This window comes from Anoplolepis gracilipes, chromosome 10 (genome assembly GCF_047496725.1).
Source record: "Anoplolepis gracilipes chromosome 10, ASM4749672v1, whole genome shotgun sequence".
Taxonomy (NCBI): Eukaryota; Metazoa; Arthropoda; class Insecta; order Hymenoptera; family Formicidae; genus Anoplolepis; species Anoplolepis gracilipes.
In genome coordinates this window covers 12168439-12190591 of record NC_132979.1, presented here as the reverse complement: position 1 = coordinate 12190591, position 22153 = coordinate 12168439, and the positions used below count along the sequence as shown (strand labels likewise).

The following is a 22153-nucleotide window of genomic DNA, read 5'->3' as shown; positions in this document are numbered from 1 at the left end:
AACTCGGTCGGTACATCGGTATCCCCTTAAACGAAATTATTAAATTGGTTGCACAGAATGAAAAATGCTTCTCCATGATTAAAGTACATATTGTATAATAACGAACCGGGGTTGTGTTCAATTTTCAGTTAAAAACGAGAAAAAAAAATTACAGTTTTAAATTATCGACTGCTAGCGTCAAATCATACATATATTTGTTTAATAAAAAGTTTTGCAATTTGCACGTATAAAATAAGATAGATTCCCGCTTGGAAATGCATGAAAGAATATATGTAAACTTTTAGAAATGATTTTGAGGTTTAGAAAAATAATTTCGTTTTAAAACACTTTCGTGCATATTTTATCATACGAAAATCGAAGATAAATGGATAAAAAAGAGCAGTAGATTAGTATACCAGCAGATTGACTGGTGTTGCGATAGTCAGAGCTATAATCTTTTTCTGTGACAAGGAAAGACAATAGTACTATCCTTGTCTGTTTCATGCGTAGAGTAATATACATGCACGCCGGTGATACCGAACCGGCTCACGGCCCGTATGACACACACATAAGCGCGAGCCGTTTACATGTGAGCTTGGCACGTGCTCGGCGCCACATATACACGACTCGCGCTTGTGTGTGCGTCATACGGAGAGTGAACCATGCATCTGATTTGACATTACTGATGCACGCTCTAATATCGTTTAGTGTAGTTTTGTGTAGTGAAGTTATTTGTGTAGTGTTAGTTATTTATAGGTCAACAGCACGATTGGAAATATTTGTCTCTCTGTCAACGTAGAGTTTCCTTCAAGGAAGGCTGGATGAAAAGGTTACCCAGATAGCACAAACATATTCTATAAAGATTCTATAAATATTTTTCGAGAATATTAGAATATTCTAAGAATGTACTGATATAATGAAAAGAACATTATATAAATATGCAGAGAATAATAAAATGAGACTATTTATAATATGCGGAATACATTCCCAAAGTATTTTTGGAAATATTCTTGTAATATGCGGAATACATTCACAAAATATTCTTTGAAATATTCTTGTAATATGTAAAACAGATTTTAGGAATATTTACGAAATATTTATAGGACATTCTGCCTATTTTCATTCCTATTGGAAACTATTGGAAAAATAAAATTTATAATATATGTGTTATACATATATATGGGAATAAACGATCGCAAGCTATGTACTTTTATAGAGTACGTACAATGCCCGTCATTAATTCGTTCCATTTCCCTAGCAAATTTCTATAGGATATATATCCATTTTCTATCTTTTTTTCTATCAAAATATATATATATTCGTATAAACATCCATAGTCTAATTGCAATTATACACTATATACACACAAATATACAGAATTATATATTTATGCTTAATAGATAATAAATACATAGTGTATATGAAATCTTTTAAGTAATGTCAATTTTTGTTTATTAGGAGTAAAATTTATAATCAAGTTTGAAACAATTATAAATTTTAAATTTTTTATTGCACATATCTCTTAGTAAAAAAAACGTTATATAAATATTAATATTAAATTAATTTTTATATGTAAATCTTTGTAACAAATATTATAAAATAAGAATTATTAAAGAAATACTAAGAATACTAAACTAAAATACTAAAATTAAACTCAAATATTAAATGAATTGATAATATTGCACCTCTTTTAAAATAATGAAAACAATTACTTAAAAAAAAAATAATAAAGTTGAGAGATACGCTTTGCAACAAAATTAGAGAATCACAAAAGTGTTGAAAAGAATCTAATTAATTAATTAATTATTTTAAATAAACAAATAAATTAATTTTAATTAATTAATTTACTTAATTATTAAAATTAATTAATTTTTGTTCTTTAAAATAAAATTAATGTTTTATCGTATTCTTAAAATTTCATTTCACATTCTTGATGTAACCATTATTATAAATCATAATAAATGAATTGGATTACATCGCCTTTTTAGTATTTCTAAACTTTGCTTTGACAAGCCATGCTTTTATAACTGCTTCAGTGTCACATAGCGTGATTGAGCTATGTGTTTTTTGCACTGCCGCTGGAATAGAATATTTAAATAATTAAATAACTAAAATTATATTAATTATTTATACTTAGCATATTGATCCACATTAATTAAGTCTTTTTGAGTACATAGATGTTACTTCAATAACCATTGCTATTATATAGACTTTCTAGAATCTGTATTTGATATCTAATTGATATGTCAGAATAATTTTTTATACATAACAAGGATTCAATTATTGTGGATCATTAGTATAATATACACGCACATGCGCGTGTTGCATGTACACATATGTGTGTAATACTTACTTATTATAACAGCTGCAATACGTAGAAGAGAGAACTTATTTTTTCTTTTGAATCCAATCCAGCTATAGCCTTCTGCTACTTCATTGGAAAATAATTTAGATATTATTCTTTTTACTATATGCTTGTATGTAAATCCACCAATTTTTGTTAACTCCTGTCCCTAAATGTAAAATTATTATATACTATGATAAAGATAAAAATTGTTTTAATCATATATGATACAATAATTTTGCCTTTGATATGCAATACATATTATTTCACTTATTGTTAGATTCTTGCATTTGAATCCGGCCTTTACATTTGCATCTCACAAATATTTACAAATTTTTGAGATAACTGTGAGAGTTAAATGTGAGAAAAAAACTTTTCATTGTAAACTTGAATACATATATTTTTTCATCTTTTATTCTCTCATATTAGAAAGCAGTTGTAAACATTTTAAAAAATATTGAAAACCTAATATAAGTTTTTCTGTAGATCAATGATGATTACACATTTGTCATATGTCTATACAATCCTTAAAAATTGCGTTACAAAATTAATAAGTATACATTTTAAAGATAAAAGATTATGCTTTCAGACATAAAAATCTATATAGAAGTGTGTAGACTGTTTATGAAATCTATAAATAAAGAATAAAGTAAAAGTTGCTAAAAAAAAAGATATTTTTTATATTTAACTTGTAATTTCTAAAAAATTTGACATAATGTAAATTTAAAAGCTTTTTGTATTTAGAGAACAAAAATTATGAAAATTTATAAAAATTTATAAAAATATTGTATTAAATATCAGAGATAAAATAAAATTAATTTTATTTCATTATCTTATTACTTACAAACAGATTAAAATTATTTTCATCACTTAAAAACTCTTCTCCTGTATCAAGTTCGCTTATAGTTTTTAAAGGAAAAGTAAATTTGTTAAAGATACTTTCTTCGTTATTTTTTTGTTAATGTTTTATCATCTTGCATAAAATTTTTAGTCATCATAATTGTTTGTATATCTTCAAACATTTGAGTTTGTCTTAAATTAATAATTTGTAATTGACGCAGAACTTGCCTTTTAAATTCAGCATCTAGAATAGAATATTTAAAATTTATATACACAGAATCGTTAATTTTTACAATATTTAGCATTATATTCAGTATTAATAATTAAAAATTAAAAATCATTTACCTGTCTTATCACTTTGATTGCTATAAGTTTGAACTGTTTTTATTGTATCTTCAGGTAATATGTTTTTAACATTATTAGATTTGGTTGGTTTATCAATTGTAATTTCTATCTTTTTGATAATAGTTGTTGAATTTTTATTCTTAAACGTTGATGGTTCTGTGTTTTTACACACGTTAGTTTTTGTTTCTAAAATATAAAATTACAGTATTGAAAAATTGTTAAATTAAAAAATTATTTTCGATGTTTTTTTCTACCAAAATTAATTAAATAAAAAATACTATATACTCACGCAAAGCAGGAAATTGTACAGAGGTTGCTATTTCATCACTATCAGATGAACTTTCAGACAATGCACTTTGTGTTTCATTTGTATTATAAATATATTTTTTTTCTTTGGGATTCTTTTGCCATCAAAATCGGATGCAAGATCTGATGTATCCTCTGCTACAGATGCCTTTGCTTTTGCTTTCAACAAATTATCTGTAATAAATAATATACATAGTACATATATACGTATAGCCAAATGTAAAATAAATATGATAAACAAGGTTTATTTCTTTCATGAAATGCATTATAATTACCATAAGTACGTCCATTTCCCAATTGTCGAATTTTAAATAATTGCCAAGTTGCAAATACTGGCTCCTCACAAATAGTAATAGCATGGTTTAATCTTTTGCCAGTATATGGCGGCCAATAACATACATTATTATCTTGCAACCATACTATTGGTATAGCTTCAACCATATCTTCATCCACGAAATGTACTACAGTCCACTCCATTATAACTTAATTCTACATATATGTTCTTATCTTAATCTATATGAGTATTAACGTAAAATATGTATAATATATAAATTTTAGTTAGCATAAGTAAATCATAACATACACAATAAGAGCTAGTTTCACTATCTCCGATTAATTGGCCCATTAAATTTAAGAATTACAAACTGTAAAGCACAAAAATCTTATTGTAAATGTAAACTTTACCTTACTATATATACCCTACTATAGTGAAACTGGCCCTCCTACATACAGATTATTAACAAAACGTATGAATAAGAGGTAACACACACAACATGAACATCATTATATGGAAGAATTACAAATTTGTTTTCAATTTCGTTCACTGACCACATTAATAATTCACTAAGATTATATACTAAATATATATCTAACAATAAAATTGAAGATTCAAATGGTTCATCAATAAAATCTGTTATATTAATAAATTTCCTTCCAATTATATAATAGTTATCTTCTTGTTGTACAAAATTTTCTATTAATATAATACTTTTATCTTTGAGATAACAACAATTATCTCCAAAACGTAAACTGAATGAAATATTATTATTTATGATTAGCTTTCTGTATTGAGCAGAAAAATTTCCTGCTAGTAAAGGACCTGCACAATGTTCTTGTTCTACTTGCAACTGTATTTTTTCTTGTGGTTTAATTATTAATACATTTTGTGATTCTTGTTAATGAAAAAAGTCATATTACTCATTATGTATCAAAAGCACTGGAGTTTTCAAACGTGAAAATACATCACAATATTGAGTTTGTAAATATAGAAAAGACTAGTCAATATGTAAATAATGACAGAGGAAGACACAGCAGAAATTATGAATGTAGTGAAAAATCATTGATCAAGTAGAAGTTATAAATGTAGTGGAAGTCATAGATCAAGCAGAAATTATTTTTGATACAATAAATGTAATAGATACAATAGAAGATATAGTACAAGAAAATCGAATCATAGACTTGCAAAAAATTAATGAAGAGTACGATAATGACTGCTCTATTTCCAATTCTAGTTACATTGTTGATCCCAATATTAATTCTAGTCATACTTATCCTAATGTTAAGGTAAATGCTAGTCTATGTAATAAATAGAAAAGTATGAAATATTAAAGATCTGAAAGATTAAAGAGAGCTCGAGAAAAATTAAGTCCTAATCAAAATTTAATAGTAGATTATTGTATTTTGGCTGAAAAAATTTCCAAAATTATATGCCATAATTCTGAAGTAACGGAAAATCTCTTATCTAAAATAAAAAACTTAGAAATAGATTCTGCTATTAAAGATAATGAAACAGTTATAAATAATTTTTTGAAGAAACTCTTAGACACATCATTAAAAAATTCGGCAAGCGCAAACAGAAATTCTTATGATAAAATTACAAAAAAATTTAGTATCTATCTCTATTATGTAGGGGGAAGGTTACTATATGAAACATTACACGCAAATTTACCAAACGCATTACCTTCTATAAGTAGATTTAAATTCTTTAAATAGATATTCACATGATAAATGTCAGTATACAGAGGAAGGTAAGATAGATTTTAATGGTTTAGTGCAGTATTTAAAGGAAAAAAATGCTTCAAAGGTTATCTGAATTGCCGAAGATGTTACACGCATTACGGGAAAAATTGAATATGATTCTCGTTCAAATAAAGTATTTGGATTTGTTTTACCTTTAAAAAATGGTTTACCTGATCAAAATAAATATGTTGCTACATCTGCAGAAGCTATTTTTTTAAAATTGGTACTAAAGCTACATATGCATATGTAATAATGATTCAATCTTTATCTTGCAATGTACCTGCATATTGCTTATCTCTGTTCAGCACAGATAATAAATTTGATGCAAAAGATATTCTTGAGCGGTGGACTTTTATAAAAAAAGAAGCAAAAAAATTTGATATAACTATTGCAGGTTTTTCGTCTGATGGTGATACTCGTTTGTTAAAAGGAATGCGTCTTAATAATAGCTTACTAATTATAAGCAATCAAACATTCCCATGGAGCAAAACGTGGCCGTGGTTTCAAATAGACATGACTAAAGTAGAAGAATGTTATATACAAGATACAACGCATATTATAACTAAAATGCGGACGAGATTTTTGAAAGAAGGGATAATACTTCAAATGGGAAATTATTTGGCCACTGTAGATCATCTGCACTATTTGGTGAAAAATGTTTCGAAAGATAAACATCTTCTATCCTCTTATGATTTAAAAGGAGAAGACAAAATGAATTACTCTGCAGGGGAAAAGATGTGTTCTTCACGTGTAATAAGTCAATTAAAACAAATCGCTAATACTGACGATACAATTGCTTATTTAAACATAATGAATTATATAATATTATCTTTCTTAAATGATTCTACATCTTTAAGTGATCGAGTGTATTATATGTGGTACTCAGTCTTCTTTTTAAGAATATGGCGAGCATGGATAAAAAAAAATAAACAATATACTATAAAAGATAATTTTTTAACTAACAATTGTTACCTGTGTATAGAATTAAATGCTCATAATTTGATAAAACTAATTACATTATTTAAAAATAATAAGCAAACTTTAACGCCTGAAATGTTTCGTCCCACAATATTTAGTAGTCAAATGTGTGAAAAGCTTTTTCGGATAGCTCGATCTATGACTTCCACTTATTCTACTGTGATTAATTTCAGTATTAAGGATTTAATTAATCGTATTGATAGGATTAAACAGATAAATTCTATAATGAATGATCTTTCGAGAATATTTATATTTCCTAGAAAAAACAAAAAAAAGTTTGAAACTCTAAATGTTCTTACATATGAAGATATAGAAAATTTAAATATCACAGAAATTGTCGAGAAGGCTCTGAAAAATGTTATTAAAAGTGCTGAACAATTAGGTATGGAAATTACAAGTGATACAGATTGGAAATTTGTTGATATCTTTTTGCGAAATTTAGACAATAATTTAGACAATAATTGTATATTTGATGATATAGAACATGATATCGATAACGATTACACTATAAACTCTAAAAACACAAATTTCAAAGATGTGGACATTTGTGCTTCTAGTTCAATTTTTTATTTGATAATTCTGATTTCAAATTAGAGAGTTTAGAATTGAAAGATTTTTCAAAACAAATATCACGGAAATCGATAATGGAAAACTCGCTTTTCGTACAAATTACAGTAAATAAAATAATGATTGTTAAAAAATCTTCTTATTGTTGGCTTCTTGATGATAATAAAGGTAAAATAAGTACAGATAGATTACGAAGATTTATCACATTTAATAACGCAAATAAAAAAAGAAAAAACTGTACAAAGATGCAGCTTAAAAAGAAGCAAAAATATCTTCAAATTTCCAATTCTTCTAAAGAAGATCAAATGTGTAATGAGGAATGTTTCCTTGAAAATGATCCTAATACGAACATACCTGAAATATTATTAGAAAAATATTATGTTGTTTTTTATGATGACAACTACTATATTGGCCGGATTGTTGATCAGTGTAAAGATCAAGTTAAAATGAAATTTTTAAAATCTGAGCTTGACTATTTTATTTGGCCACGCGATGAAGATGTGACGTTTGTTGAAACGAAATTTATTTTCTATGGCCCAATTGAATTAGTTGGAACCGGACCTTTTACATTAAAGCATTCTGATTTAGAGGCTATAAATAAGAAGTATAAACTAACAAAACGTTCTGAACTTTAGATACCTTATTTATTATGGCTTTATCTGTTTTATTTATGTTATATTTGTAAACTCTAGATATTTTATTCTATTTATATATTAAAGAAATTATTTTTTTCAATTACACATAAGATATCATATAATAATATATAATAATGTCACACAAATATTATAAGAGTTTATGCAACATAAAAAAAGAAAAAAAAATGTATATATATATATATAAATTTTTATGTTGTCTTGTTCTCAATATTTAATAATATTAATATATTCTTGTCTTGTTCTGTACTATTTTATATATATCTTAATCTCCTGTAATATTATATATAATATATGTCATATGTTACATTACATAAAATAAATGTTATATTATATGAACATAAATACATAATAAATGTTTTATAAAGAAATTCATTACATATATTTTTTTAATTCTCTGACAAAATATATATATATATAACATAAAACTACAATATAAAGCAAACAATGCATAAACTGCGTTTTTTATATTATATTTAATACATTTTCTATTTTATTATCAAACAGAGACAATTTAGGCATTACTTGTGCATTACTAGGCATTACTAGGTATTACTAGGTATTACTAGGCATTAATGGGCATTACTAAGCATTGCTTGGGCATTGCTTGGGCATTGGTGGGCATTACTAGGCATTAGTAAAAAATTTAGCAGTAATGCCCAGAAATTAGGCATTAGTAGGCATTAGTGTACATGATTTTGATCAACGGTTTACCCCTCGAGGCTTTCTAAAGCGTTATATGGAATTTTATGAGATACTGCCAATAATCTCAGTCTGTTACTAATATTATCTTGAGCATTATCTTCTACACTAGTGTGTTCCAAATTTGGATTATTACAATTAATAACATCATTAGAATTATCACAAGATTGGCTACTCGAATCATACAAATTAAAATCATCAAAACAGTCCACATTCGTAGAAGAATGCAATCCATCATTATCATCAATATATTCTAAATCTTCTACATTTTCTGCTATTGCATTAAGTACATTTTTATTATTGCTATTCGATGTTAATAATAAATCGTTATTATCAAAGGAACAATCTTGTGATAGCTCTAAGCATGCAGCTGTTCCTCTTTTTATTTTTCTATATAAAGTAGCCTTAGACGTACGTTTTATTTTTAATTTCACAAGTAAACTATTTTATTTATTTTTAATTAATTCTTAATTACCATAAAAGTGTCTCACGTTCTTCATTTCTTATGACTGCGACAAGTTTTCTTTTATTTGTGCTACAATTAATAAAAAGAAATATTTTATGTGTAACTTTATCAAATGTTCGAAAGACGTTCAGAGAACATCCACAGAATGTTATAACATTCTATGGATGTTCCTTGAACGTTTTTTGAACATTTGTGCTGTTAAGGTAAAAATGTAACCTTAAATTTTCTGAAATGTTTTATCCTAACAATTATGTAAAAAAATATATAAATATTCTTAAACCTTATTTAATTTTATATAATAAAAGTAATAAAAGTGAAAAAACACTTACCTCTGATTAAAATCTGATTAAAAGTTTAGTACGAAGCAACACGAAAATGCATGAATATGCACGGCAGAGAAGACTGGTATCAAGTCGGTGTATCATAAAGATAATAAACGCACATGTGCACAAAACAATGTGCAAATAAACTCGGCAAATATTCTGAGAACGTTCTTCTTTATTACAAATAATCCAATTTTTATTATAATATTCTATGAACATTTATATAATATGTAATTCAAACATTCTGAAATTAAGAATTTCGCATTTTATAAGAATATTTATAGAATATCGTGTGCTATCTGGGAATATTCTATGTATATTTATATAATATTCAATAGGAATATTCCGAAATTAAGAACATTTGCATTATATAAGAATATTCATAGAACATCGTGTGTTATCTGGGTGTGTATATATGGGCATGTATGTGTATATACAGTGGACCATTTTAATCCATCCAGTCGAATATCTCGAAAACCAAGCCCGGGAGAGAAAAATGTTTCAGAAAAAAGTTGTATGGTTTCGAGGGGGCCATAAGATGGTACCATTGGTTTGACCTTGAAAAGTCATTTGAAGGTCACGTGAAGGTTATTTCAAGTTTTTTAAATGGAACACCCTATATATTTTTACATATTCTTGTAGCTCATCTCGAGAGCTTTTCAAAACACTTATGACGAAGTATTTTTCATTAAGTATTTTTTGAGTTATAAGGCTTCAAAGTTGCAGTATTTTGACATAAAATACAAGATATCTCATAAAATATTCATTTTTTGATTATCTTACTCTAATACTTTTATCCAAAGAATAACGAGACGAATCAATTGGCATAATTAAAACACAATTATGTGTTTTCAAAGTAAAAATCTGAATTTGCAACTAACAGTTACACATTTTTACTTTAACATAATTATGTGTTTTCTTTACACCAATTGATTCGTCTCATTATTCTGTGCATAAAAGTATTAGAGTAAGATAATCAAAAAATGAATATTTTACGAGATATCTTGTATTTTATGTCAAAATACTGCAACTTTGAAGCCTTATAACTCAAAAAATACTTAATGAAAAATACTATGTCATAAGTGTTTTGGAAAGCTCTCGAGATGAGCTACAAGAATATGTAAAAATATATAGGGTGTTCCATTTAAAAAACTTGAAGTGACCTTCAAATGACTTTTCAAGGTCAAACCAATGGTACCATCTTATGGCCCCCTCGAAACCATACAACTTTTTTCTGAAACATTTTTCTCTCCCGGGCTTGGTTTTCGAGATATTTGACTGGGTGGATTAAAATGGTCCACCCTGTATATATTTTTAAAATCACGCATAAAAAATAAAAAATATAAATATCAATTTATTTTAATAAAAGTTTTTTTTTTTTTTTATTTTAGATTCGGAGGATACACAGGGTGCTCCACAGAAAGCGCATCAATTTACAGAACCACGATATGTTTCAGATTCGGAATTAGCTGTACTAAAAACCCCCTGGAAATATTTTTCTTCTAAATTAAATGATTGTTTTCTGTCTATCCTTGGAGATTACCCCTGACGTTCAAGGGATGGTTTCTACCCTTAAAACCGCACCATTGCAGAAATAAAAAAATACGTGTCGATTATTTTTCGATGTTCTACAACTGTGCAAAGTTTCATTAAAATCGGTGAGTGACACTTCCGTAAGTCTCCTTGGCAGTTACAAAAATAGAAAGTTTGCAAAAATAATGACTTCCATCAACATTTTTGTTGAAGAAAAATCGTCTTTATATTGGTCAGGAAATCCCGCTTTGATAAGATTATGGTGAGACACTATATATAAATCTTGAATAGTTAGCATTTAATCACTGATTTTTGTTTCTAAATACATTTAATGTTATACATAATTACCAATCAGGTTTTAGTATTAACAATTTGAACTAAACATGTGTCAATATTTCTATTTATTTAGGATTTAATACCTGAAAAGGTAAAAGAAATAATGTCCAGACAGCTTTTGAAGAAAAAAAAGTATTCTGCATCAATTCGAAGCTTTGCTCTAACGTTATATTTTTACTCACCGAAAGCATATAATTATATGAGGAAAACCTGGGATAAACTTTTGCCAGCCCCTTCAACTAAGACAGTGGTATCGTGCTGTTGACGGGTCCCCCGGTTTTACAAGAGAAGCTTTAGAAGCTATATCATTGCGTTATAAAGATTCAAAACCTATCATTATTAATTTAGTAACAAATGAAATGTCTATTAGGGAACAAGTCATCTATGACAAAGACAAATTTTACGGTAATATAAGTTACGGCACTTTAAAAAATTCTTATCACAATAATAACAGTTGTGTTCCTACAGCTAAAAACCCCTTAATGTTTATGGCAGTATCATTGAACGATAGCTGGACAATTCCTATCAGATATTTTTTAATTAACAGTTTAAATAGCGTTGAAGAGCAAATTTAATGACATTTGCTTTACAAAAATTACATGATAGTAAATGTAAAGTTTATTCAATAACGTTTGATAGGGCTTCTTCAAACATCTCTATGTGCATAGACTTAGGTGCTAATTTTCATTATGGAAATTCAAGTCTTATTTTCTGAATCCTATAACGAAAGAAGAATGTTTCGTTTTTTTCGATTTTTGCCATATGATAAAATTGATAAGAAACACACTAGGAGATAAAAAAATTTTGAAAACTCGCGATGGAAACATTATTTCATGGGAACATATTAAAAAATTAATAAAATTATATAAAGAGCTCCGATTAATAAATAAGTAAATAATAAAGAGGCAATAGGAGCGAGGAGATGTGAATATAAAATTGTAAGTTTGTTATATATAGATGATATGTCGCAATTGTATTGACATTAAGTACATTAGTAACATTCTATAGAATGACGGAAATTACAATAAAAATTTTGAACGTTTCGATTCATGTTTTGAATCCTTTTCAGCATAATATATAAATTAAATAAATGAATTATAAATAAAAACGAAATTAATGATAAAACATCGTATAATAAAGGCGTAAGACATGTGTGAACATAAAATCCGTGATCGTATTCGCATGATTAAAAGGGTCACTGCCTCAGAACCGCTGTACATATTTATCGCATATTAGTTGTATAAAATTACATATATATAAAACGATCCAACTTATTCGGCTCTTTTTTTGTACGGCTTGCATAATAATCCCGCGAGGCAATTCTCCAAGGTTTCCAGACCGAGGGAGGTATGCAGTTAGATTGAGGGGTTAAGTCTGTGTTAATAAAATGAGTATAATAAATACCTGTTTATAATAAAGTAATTTTACCGTTAGTTTGTGTATAATGGTGGTGACTCAGAAAATGCTTACAGGATATGCACTCCGTTTGTGTGTTGTTAAATCTATGGTATATATATCGCGACAACTGATGTTTAACGTGTGGTTATGCCAATGGTACAGATGGTAATGAGCTCAAGGGCGAAAAATACATTTAAGATGGAAAGAGTTAGATAGGTGACATTAGATCTTAGGCAGTTTGTTTATTATATTATCGTAAATAGCTGGCAAACATTCTATATCTGTTTGTAGATTTATGCTATTTTTTTGTCGTTTAATGTATAACATTTCAGATATCAGTCTTTTTGTGTAATAGGGCTCGTTGTCTAGTATTTGTGTATTGTCCCAATCAAATGCAAGCCGTACAAAAAAAGAGCCGAATAAGTTGGATCGTTTTATATATATGTAATTTTATACAACTAACATGCGATAAATATGTACAGCGGTTCTGAGGCAGTGACCCTTTTAATCATGCGAATACGATCACGGATTTTATGTTCACACATGTCTTACGCCTTTATTATACGATGCTTTATCATTAATTTCGTTTTTATTTATAATTCATTTATTTAATTTATATATTATGCTGAAGAGGATTCAAAACATGAATCGAAACGTTCAAAATTTTTATTGTAATTTCCGTCATTCTATAGAATGTTACTAATGTACTTAATGTCAATACAATTGCGACATATCATCTATATATAACAAACTTACAATTTTATATTCACATCTCCTCGCTCCTATTGCCTCTTTATTATTTACTTATATATTAAAAAATTGTACGAATTCCAAAAGAATGAAGGTCTAAGAGCAATAAATTGACGAATAAACACATACAGTACGAAAATAATAAGATGAATGTGAAATTAGCGATGCAAACTCTCAGCAATAGTGTTTATAAATCCTTCATTTTCTTAATGAACTTCCCCGATGAAAATGTTCGAGTAAAGTTTCAAGATTGCTTTGAAACAGCTAATTTTTGTTTACAATTTAATAATATAGGGGATATGCTGAATTGTAAAAACAAATTTGCTAAAGACAATTTCAATACTCCCTTAACCGAAGAGAATTTTCTTACTTTGCAAATGCAAGCAATTTTGAAGAATGGATTACTTCATTGTGTAATGAAAATGGCGCACCTATTTTAAATACTAATAGAAAAACAGGCTTTCTTGGGATTATTATTTGTTTGAGAAATATTTTTCCATTGTTTGAAAAATTGAAGAAATTGCAAATGTCATATTTGTTAACGTATAAATTATCACAAGATTATATAGAAACATTCTTCAGCGCAATAAGGGCACGTGGAGGATTCAATAACAACCCCAATGCACTGCAACTTAAAAGTGCTTATAGGCATTTATTGATTCATCATGAAGTTCGCGAATTTGAAAATAGTAATTGTCTTTTCGACGGAATCGAAATTTTGCGTATTACATCTCGATCTAAAAATTTAATATGCCCGATTGGGAATGTGGAAAATTTAGATCAAACTTCTATGTTGGATCATCAATATATAACATCATTATGGGATTTGACTCCATATGTTGAAAGTATAGTTGAATATATCGCTGGATTCATAAGTTATAAACTTCAACAAATAGTTAAGTGTCATGTCTGTAAAAATCATTAATTGGAACTGAGATGTCAATTCTATCTCAATTAAAAAATCGAGGACCTTATTTAGAACTATCAAAAGATGTTTGCTCAATTTGTAAAATATCAGAAAAAATGATTAGAGAACATTCTAATAAGTTGTTTAAAATCAATATAAAGCAATATTTAATTCAAGAAATTTTCCGTTGAATAGGCATGCCATTTTCAAATGAGACAATGGACGAACACGTATGTACACAAAGTATTCTAGACAATCATAGAACTCAGTTATATATATCATAGAATTCTATTAACAGAAGACTTTATAATGAAGCTAAAAATATTTCTGAAAAAGATAAATATGTTCGAACTAAATTTACGAAACTTATTTTATTTAACAATCAGTAATAAATGTATTTTTATAAAAAAAAATAGAAAAATAAAAACTGTTGTAAGACATTGTTGTTAATTTTATTTTTAAAATAATTGTTAGAAAACCTCCAAATTTATGTATAAAATGCTTCTTAAGGAATCAAATTTCATTTTAGAGACTTGCATAAATTTCTTGACACAAAGTTGTAAATAAAAATTGACATAATATTTACAAATTACCTTTTCAAATTTAAGCATACGTAAACCATCGATAACATTTTTTATTAACATACTTTATTATGTTTACAAAATCGAATGATTTAAAAGTATCCGCGCAGATACACTTCAGATATACATTATGTAATAAGAGAAACATGAACTATTCTATTATATATTTATTATTATTATAATTCAGCAAAAATTATAATTTAACAAATATATATAATTCAACAAAAATTATAATTTAACATATATATATATATATCCGTTACAAAATACAATTCTCAAGGAGGTTCGTATAAAATTACAAAAGTTCCCCTTTCTCATTGATTACAGAACTAATTAATTAGGGTGCAAATATTTCTCTCAACGAAATTATAAGAAATAGCGAAAGCGTGTGATAACAAAGGGAAAGTTAAATAGTACAATCTGTAGTTTCTATAAATATAAACTAATTCCTTCTAATATAAACAATTCCATCAGGCATATCAAATTTTTGGGAAAATGTATCACAAGTTTGCAAACCGATGTGCCTTTTGAAGTACCAAACTGTTTATCCTCAGAATCTAAAATAAAAAAAAAACTTTTATTAAAATAAATGGATATTTATATTTTTTATTTTTTATACGTGATTTAAAAAAAAATATATATATATATATATACACATACACAAAATAAAACTTCTAAAATAAAGATATATTTTTTACCAGTATTGTTTTGAATTGCTGACTGTTCGATTACATCATCAATAGTGTTGAGTAAGATAGCTGGACTTGTATCAGCCAGAGTTTCCTTGTCACAGACGTCATCTTGATCAACGTCTTCTGAAAGAAATTACATTTTTGCATTTATTTTAATAATTCTAAAATAACGATACATTTTTCACATGATAAAAATATTTGCATACAAAAGTATTAATAGGATAAATAAATTACTAGTATTGTTGTTGTTACATAAATTGACTGACGCAATGGAATAACCTTTGACTATATATATTTATTGATATGAATATAAAAAGGTATATTATCTATCAATAGACACTTGTAAATGCGTATGCTCACTTTGGAGGCCGATATTTGACTGACAGACTGACTACCACGCACTCGTATTTATATACAGAGGTAACTGAGCTTCTAGAACGATCTATATAATACGATGGACAAGTTAAAGACTGTTAAGTGATGAGTCGGATGTGTTTGTATATACTTTAACATCTCCCTTCAAGAAACATTCTGCTCATCACTCGTTCACTCCGGCACACTGTACATACCTAGATTTATCAGGCATTCGCGATGCTTGATACCGCTCAATCCTTTCGTTAATACATCGGCAGGCATTTTTTCGCTACACAAATATCTGACATCAATTACGCCCCTTTTATACTCATAGCGTATTTTATGATATTTCAACGCGATGTATTTTGTTCGCGGATGGAACGCATTGTTCTGTACAAGTTTAATCGCTCCTTGATTATCATTGAACATTATTACACATTCGGTATCCACACCAATACTATTTAGTACTTCGCGTAGGTATATTGCTTCTTTTGTCACTTCAGATAGCGATATGTATTCGGACTCAGTCGTCGATTGCGCTACGACACGTTGTTTCCGCGCTTCCCAACTCACAGGAGCGCCAGCTAATATGAACGCAAAACCGGAGTAAGACTTATAGTCTACAATGTTACCACCCCAATCTGCGTCTGCTACTCCGAATAATGTTATTCCCGTTTTTTCATACTTTAAACCGCAATTCAAGGTACCCTTTAAGTAATGCAGCACTCGCTTAGCCGCGTTCCAGCGTTCAGAATTATAATTGTTATTGAATTGACTCAAATAATAGACAGAAAACGATATTTTGGATCTGGTTGTCACCGCCAAGTACAACAGTGCACCAATTAAGGACTGATACGGATATTTTCACATTTCACTCTCGTTCACACACTCTGGTTTAGACAATTTATAATTGATCTCAATAGGCGTCGATATAGATTTACAATTTTCTATACCAAATTGCTTTAAAATGTCTTCGATGTAAAATCGTTGGTTTAAATACACGTAATAATCTTTATCTCGCGAGAATTCAATACCCAAGCAACGATTAACTTTACCTAAGTCCTTTATTTCGAACGACCTTGACAACGACTCTTTGACGCTTTCTTCAGCGCGATTAACATACATTTTCCATTTTTATTATATGTAAAGACACACGGGTCTTGCGACAGTAGAGTAAAACCTAACACATGTAACTCGTTTACGAGTTTCTTATGCCATTGAAGCCCGGACTGACGCAAACCATACAACGCCTTTTTCAACTCGTATACAGGGTTATTATATTTTTTAATAAATCACTCAACCAGCGTTTAGCTGTTTCCTTCATTTTCCCATCGCACACAACTTCATTTTTGGTACCTACTGACTTATTTTTATATATTTTCTCGATCACTTTGCGTAATTGTTCCGGCACCTTCATATATACACTTTCTTCTAGTTCACCATTGAGGTACGTTGTCACCACATCCATTTGGTGGATCTCTAACCGCATCTCCGCTGCTAACGCTGCTAGTATCCGGATTGACGTTGGTCGTGCAACCGGCGAGTAGGTCTCGTGGAAATCTTCGCCAGGCTCTTTGTGAGCTGCCTTTTGCGACGAGTCGTACCTTTTTTCTTTCTGTTTCGCCGTTGTTTTTGGTGCAAAAAACGAATATGCTCCCGATTGTTTTTCGCTTTGTTGGACGCTCAACTATTTGCCAGGTGCCATTTTTAACTTGCGCTAGAAATTTATCTTCTAGCGCGAGTCTCCACGCATTCGTATCTTGTGTCTTGCTTGCTTGTTCCTATGTAATTGGGTCTTCTATCACTGTTAGATTTGCGCCCTCAAAAACGTCATCATCATCGTCATCAAGGTCTGAGCGATCCTCCCCTTCTCCTGATTCACTATTCGTGTTAGATGCGTTATCCCTACTTGCACTCGCTGAACGGTACTCTTTGCGTGGCTTCCCTACGGTACCGGTGCGTATGAGCCTTGGCCGACCCCTTCCACGTTTAGGCCGTTGTACTATATTTTCCCATGAAACAGTAGATGCTCTCTTTCTTGATCGTCTCAATTCGGGGTGTCTCGTGGTGTCGCTTGTCTCCGCTTCCCGCGGCACTTCATTGTCGGGAACTTTCGTGATGTCGACTGTCACCTTTTCATTCGCGTTTTCTTCATCTATTATTTCACGGTAGTCACGCTTGAAACCGGAATAACTCATAAATTTCACGTCGCGACTTGTCACTGTTCCTCGCGTATCGGGCATATATATGCGATATGCCTTCGATTTTTGGGAATATCTCAGAAAAATCTCTGGTTTTGACTTCGAATCAAATTTGCCCTTGTTTTGTCTCTTGTTCAACACAAACGCCTTTGAACCAAACACTTGCATGTGCTTAGGGTGGGAATCTTCCCTGTCCACACTCTATGCGGTATTTCTCCACTCATTGCACTTGTTGGGTACCTATTACGTGTGTAATTGGCGTTATGTATTGCTTCAGCCCAAAATTGAGGCGGTACTCCTGCCTGCCGCATCATGCACCGCGCCATCTCCACAAGCGTCCTATTTTTTCTCTCCGCAATGTCATTTTGCTGAGGCGTGCGCGGCGCCGTTAAACGTTGTCTTATACCGTGACCTTTCAAAAAATCGTCGAACTCACGATTACAGTATTCGGTACCATTATCTGACTGCAACGCCTTTATTTGTATCCCGTAAATGTTTCTACTTCTTCTTTATATTGTTTAAACGCTTTCAACACTTCTGCTTTGCTTTTCACAAAGAAAACTTCCCACCAGCGCGATTTATCGTCAATAAAGATTACGAAGTATTTCGCACCCGAGCCCGACGAATACCTCATCGGTCCACAAACATCATTGTGCACAATCTCCAATAAATTTCGAGTGCGGCTTTCAACATTTTTGGAGAACGGTAAACGTGTTTGCTTCTCACGAACACATATTTCACATTCTGACAACTCCTCATTGCCGTTGAATTTGAGACCATATACACTACCACTTTTCGCCATTGCCTTTAGATCGCGTTCATTCAAATGCCCCAATTTCTTGTGCTAACTGTCAATGTCTTTCTTGGGCAATTTGTTAGTTATCGCGTTGTTTGCACAATTATCACTTTTGCGCACATAATACAAGCTCCCACGTCGGTTTGCGTGTAAAAAAACTTTGTTGTTTTTTGTGAATAGCGCATCATTTTTGCGAAATTTGACTTCGAAACCGTGATCTATGGCTTTGGACACTGACAACAAATTAGTGCGTAGATCGGACACATATAGTACATTCTCAAAATTAATATCACGATCATCACTACCGATATCGACTTTCAGACGAACATTTCCTGTTCCAGTAATACGCGTACACTCATTGTTTGCCAACGTTAACTTGGAATCGGCGTGCGAAAAGTTTTCAAAAATGTTTCTCTCCTTGCACACATGGCTAGTGCAACCACTGTCGACACACCAGTCACTGACATTTAATGTATTGTGGTTAGCTTCTTCGGCTATACTCAGCATTATGTCTTGTTGCTCGGGATTTGTTGTGGGGATTGAATCCTCACTACTCTCTAGTTTGCGCGCGCTTTATTTTGATTTTGCCGGGTGTCTGTCTTGACAATCTTTCGCGATATGACCTAGACGGCCACAACGGTAACGGTCCACACTTTTCGTTTAGGTGTTTTTAGATTTTGTCCTTGCTCGGCCTTCTCGTAGTTATTGTTCCGTGGTTTGTTGTGTTTACTTGATTTCTTCAAATACATAGCACCTTGGACCTTAGATTCTTCTACCGCTCTGTTTTTGTAACGCTCGTACAGCTTGGTTTTCAAAGCGTTCAAATTTGGCAATGTGTCTCGTGATTGGATAGACTCCTTGAAAAGAGCGAATGATTCAGGTAGGACTGCATAACAACAGCATGACCAACATTTCATCTGGTATTTCCAAACTGACTTTTCTTAGTTTTTGGGCAATATCATAGAACTCGAAAACATGTTTCCTGACATCGTCGCCTTCTTGCATGCGCATTATTATACATTTCTTTAGCAATGTCGACTTCCTAGTTGCTCCACGTGATTCGAAAGTCTCCTTCAGTTTATCCCAGGCCGCTTTTGAAGATCTCAGACCTGCGGCTTCACCTGGCTGGGGCTAATGGCCAGCAATATATCTGATTCTGCCAATCCATCATTTTTGATCCATGACGCATGTTTTTCTACTTCAGTAGCCGGTGGCTTGGGGATCTCACCCGAGACGTGGTCCCACACTTTATTTTTTTTCAGAATAGCGCACATGTGTATCTTCCATGTGTCGTAATTATCAACTGTGAGAGGCTCAATTCTAATGGAAGCGGCCATTTTTGCACGAAACTTAAGAGTTTTTTTTTTGCACAACGCGGGACTTTTCTTTAACAATTCGCGGTTTTTCGCGCAATACCTGGGCCCATAACCTGTTACATAAATTGACTGACGCAATGAAATAACCTTTGACTATATATATTTATGATATGACTATAAAGAGGTTGTACATTAGCTATCGATAGACACCCGTAAATGCATATGCTCACTTTGGAGGCCGATATTTGACTGACAGACTGACTACCACGCACCCGTATTTATATACAGAGGTAACTGAGCTTCTAGAACGATCTATATAATACGATGGACAAGTTAAAGACTGCTAAGTGATGAGTCGGATGTGTTTTGTATATACTTTAACAGTTGTTTTGAAATTCTAATTCTACTTCTATTCTATCGTTAATGGTGTTAACTAAGATAGCTGGACTTGTATTAGCGAGAATTGCACTACCACAGACATCATCTTGATCTATGTCCTCTGAAAGAATTGGAGATAATTATGTCTGCATTTAATAATTATTAATTTATTTCTTTCAATATATTTTTGACAATTATATTTTTATGGATTAACATATATTGCTTTTGGTAATATTTTGTAACTTACTTTTTATGACTGTTGAGTTTTGAATAGTTTAAATTGAAGGAATTATCCCATAAATTAAGTTGAACCGTTTAGTTTTTACGTCAAACTCAATATTTTCAGGACAGAAATGATTCGTACAAATGTATATATGTGATACACATCCTCTTCCTTTAGTCCACAAAATTCAAGCTAACGTTGATAAACGTGTCTATTGTTTTGTGAAAATCTGAAAGTAAATATTAATAATTTTTTGGACTTCCGCTTCCGGTGCGTTGAGTAGTGACACGTGGAGTGAAAGAGGCTGTGAAAAGTGAGGTGAACGGGTGGTTAAAGTGAGAGAGTAGGTCTGAGAGTGTGTGGAGGGCAATTAAGTGAGAGAGAGAGTGACGAACGTGTGTGGAGAGAGTGGAGAGAGGGAGTTATAGGCAGGAAAGAAGGTCAGAGAGGCTGAGGGAAAAGTGACAGTCAGGGCATAGAAAGTAAAGATATTGAGAAGGGCAAGTAGACAAGAAGTACGCATAGAGGAGGAAGCATAGAGAAAGGCAAGTGGACTGCAAGTGGATAGGGAGCGAATAAGGCATAGACGTAGAGGGCGTAATTGGACAGAGAGAAATTTAGAATGGCAGAGGGTCTAGGGAAGAGCACGAAGTTTGGGAAGGAGAGAAGGGGAAGTGAAGAGAATATGGAAGAGTGGATAAAGAGGAAGAGAGAGGACTGGGAGGGGAACGAAGAGGGTATATATTTAAAAAGTAGGAAGACGATTAGATCACCAGATAGAAAAGAGGAGAGAGGATGGGAGGACATGATGAGGAAATGGAGGGGGTGATGAAAGAGGGAATGAAGGGGTGGATTGAGGAGATGAGAAAAGAATTTAGAGGAATGGAAGAGAGGTGGAAGGAAGTAAGGGAAGAGTTGAAGAATTGTATTAAGGAATTAGAGAGGAGGGTGATGGAGCTGGAGAAGGACAGGGAGAAGGGGGAAGGAGGAGATAGAGGAAAGGGAAGAGAGGGGGAAGGGGAGATAGAGAGAAGGATGAAAGAGATTGAAAGAAGGATGGAGATGAAGGATAGAGAGAAAAGAAGGAGGAATATAATAATAAGAGTAGAAGTTAAAGAAGGTAAAAGAAAAGAGGTGGTAGAGGGGATAATAAGAGACATAGGGGC

General features: G+C 31.0%; 2 long non-coding RNA genes across 4 annotated transcripts in view; one reads left to right on the top strand and one right to left on the bottom strand.

Annotated features, from left to right (window-relative positions):
• The first annotated feature begins 561 nt into the window (after positions 1–561).
• Positions 562–22153, top strand: part of LOC140670217 (uncharacterized) — a 40285-nt gene continuing 18693 nt past the window's right edge. For 2 of the 3 annotated variants that reach the window (XR_012047492.1, XR_012047491.1), the window contains exons 1-2: positions 562–808; positions 10914–11180. This is a non-coding gene — a long non-coding RNA (uncharacterized lncRNA). Of the gene's footprint in view, positions 809–10913; positions 11181–11268; positions 11318–22153 lie in introns of all 3 variants that reach the window. The other variant, XR_012047493.1, reaches the window with a different exon arrangement.
• Positions 3211–4263, bottom strand: LOC140670229 (uncharacterized). The gene is made up of 4 exons (XR_012047509.1): positions 4090–4263; positions 3798–3988; positions 3509–3694; positions 3211–3407 (listed from the first exon to the last, which is right to left on the bottom strand). It is a non-coding gene; the product is annotated as an uncharacterized lncRNA (long non-coding RNA).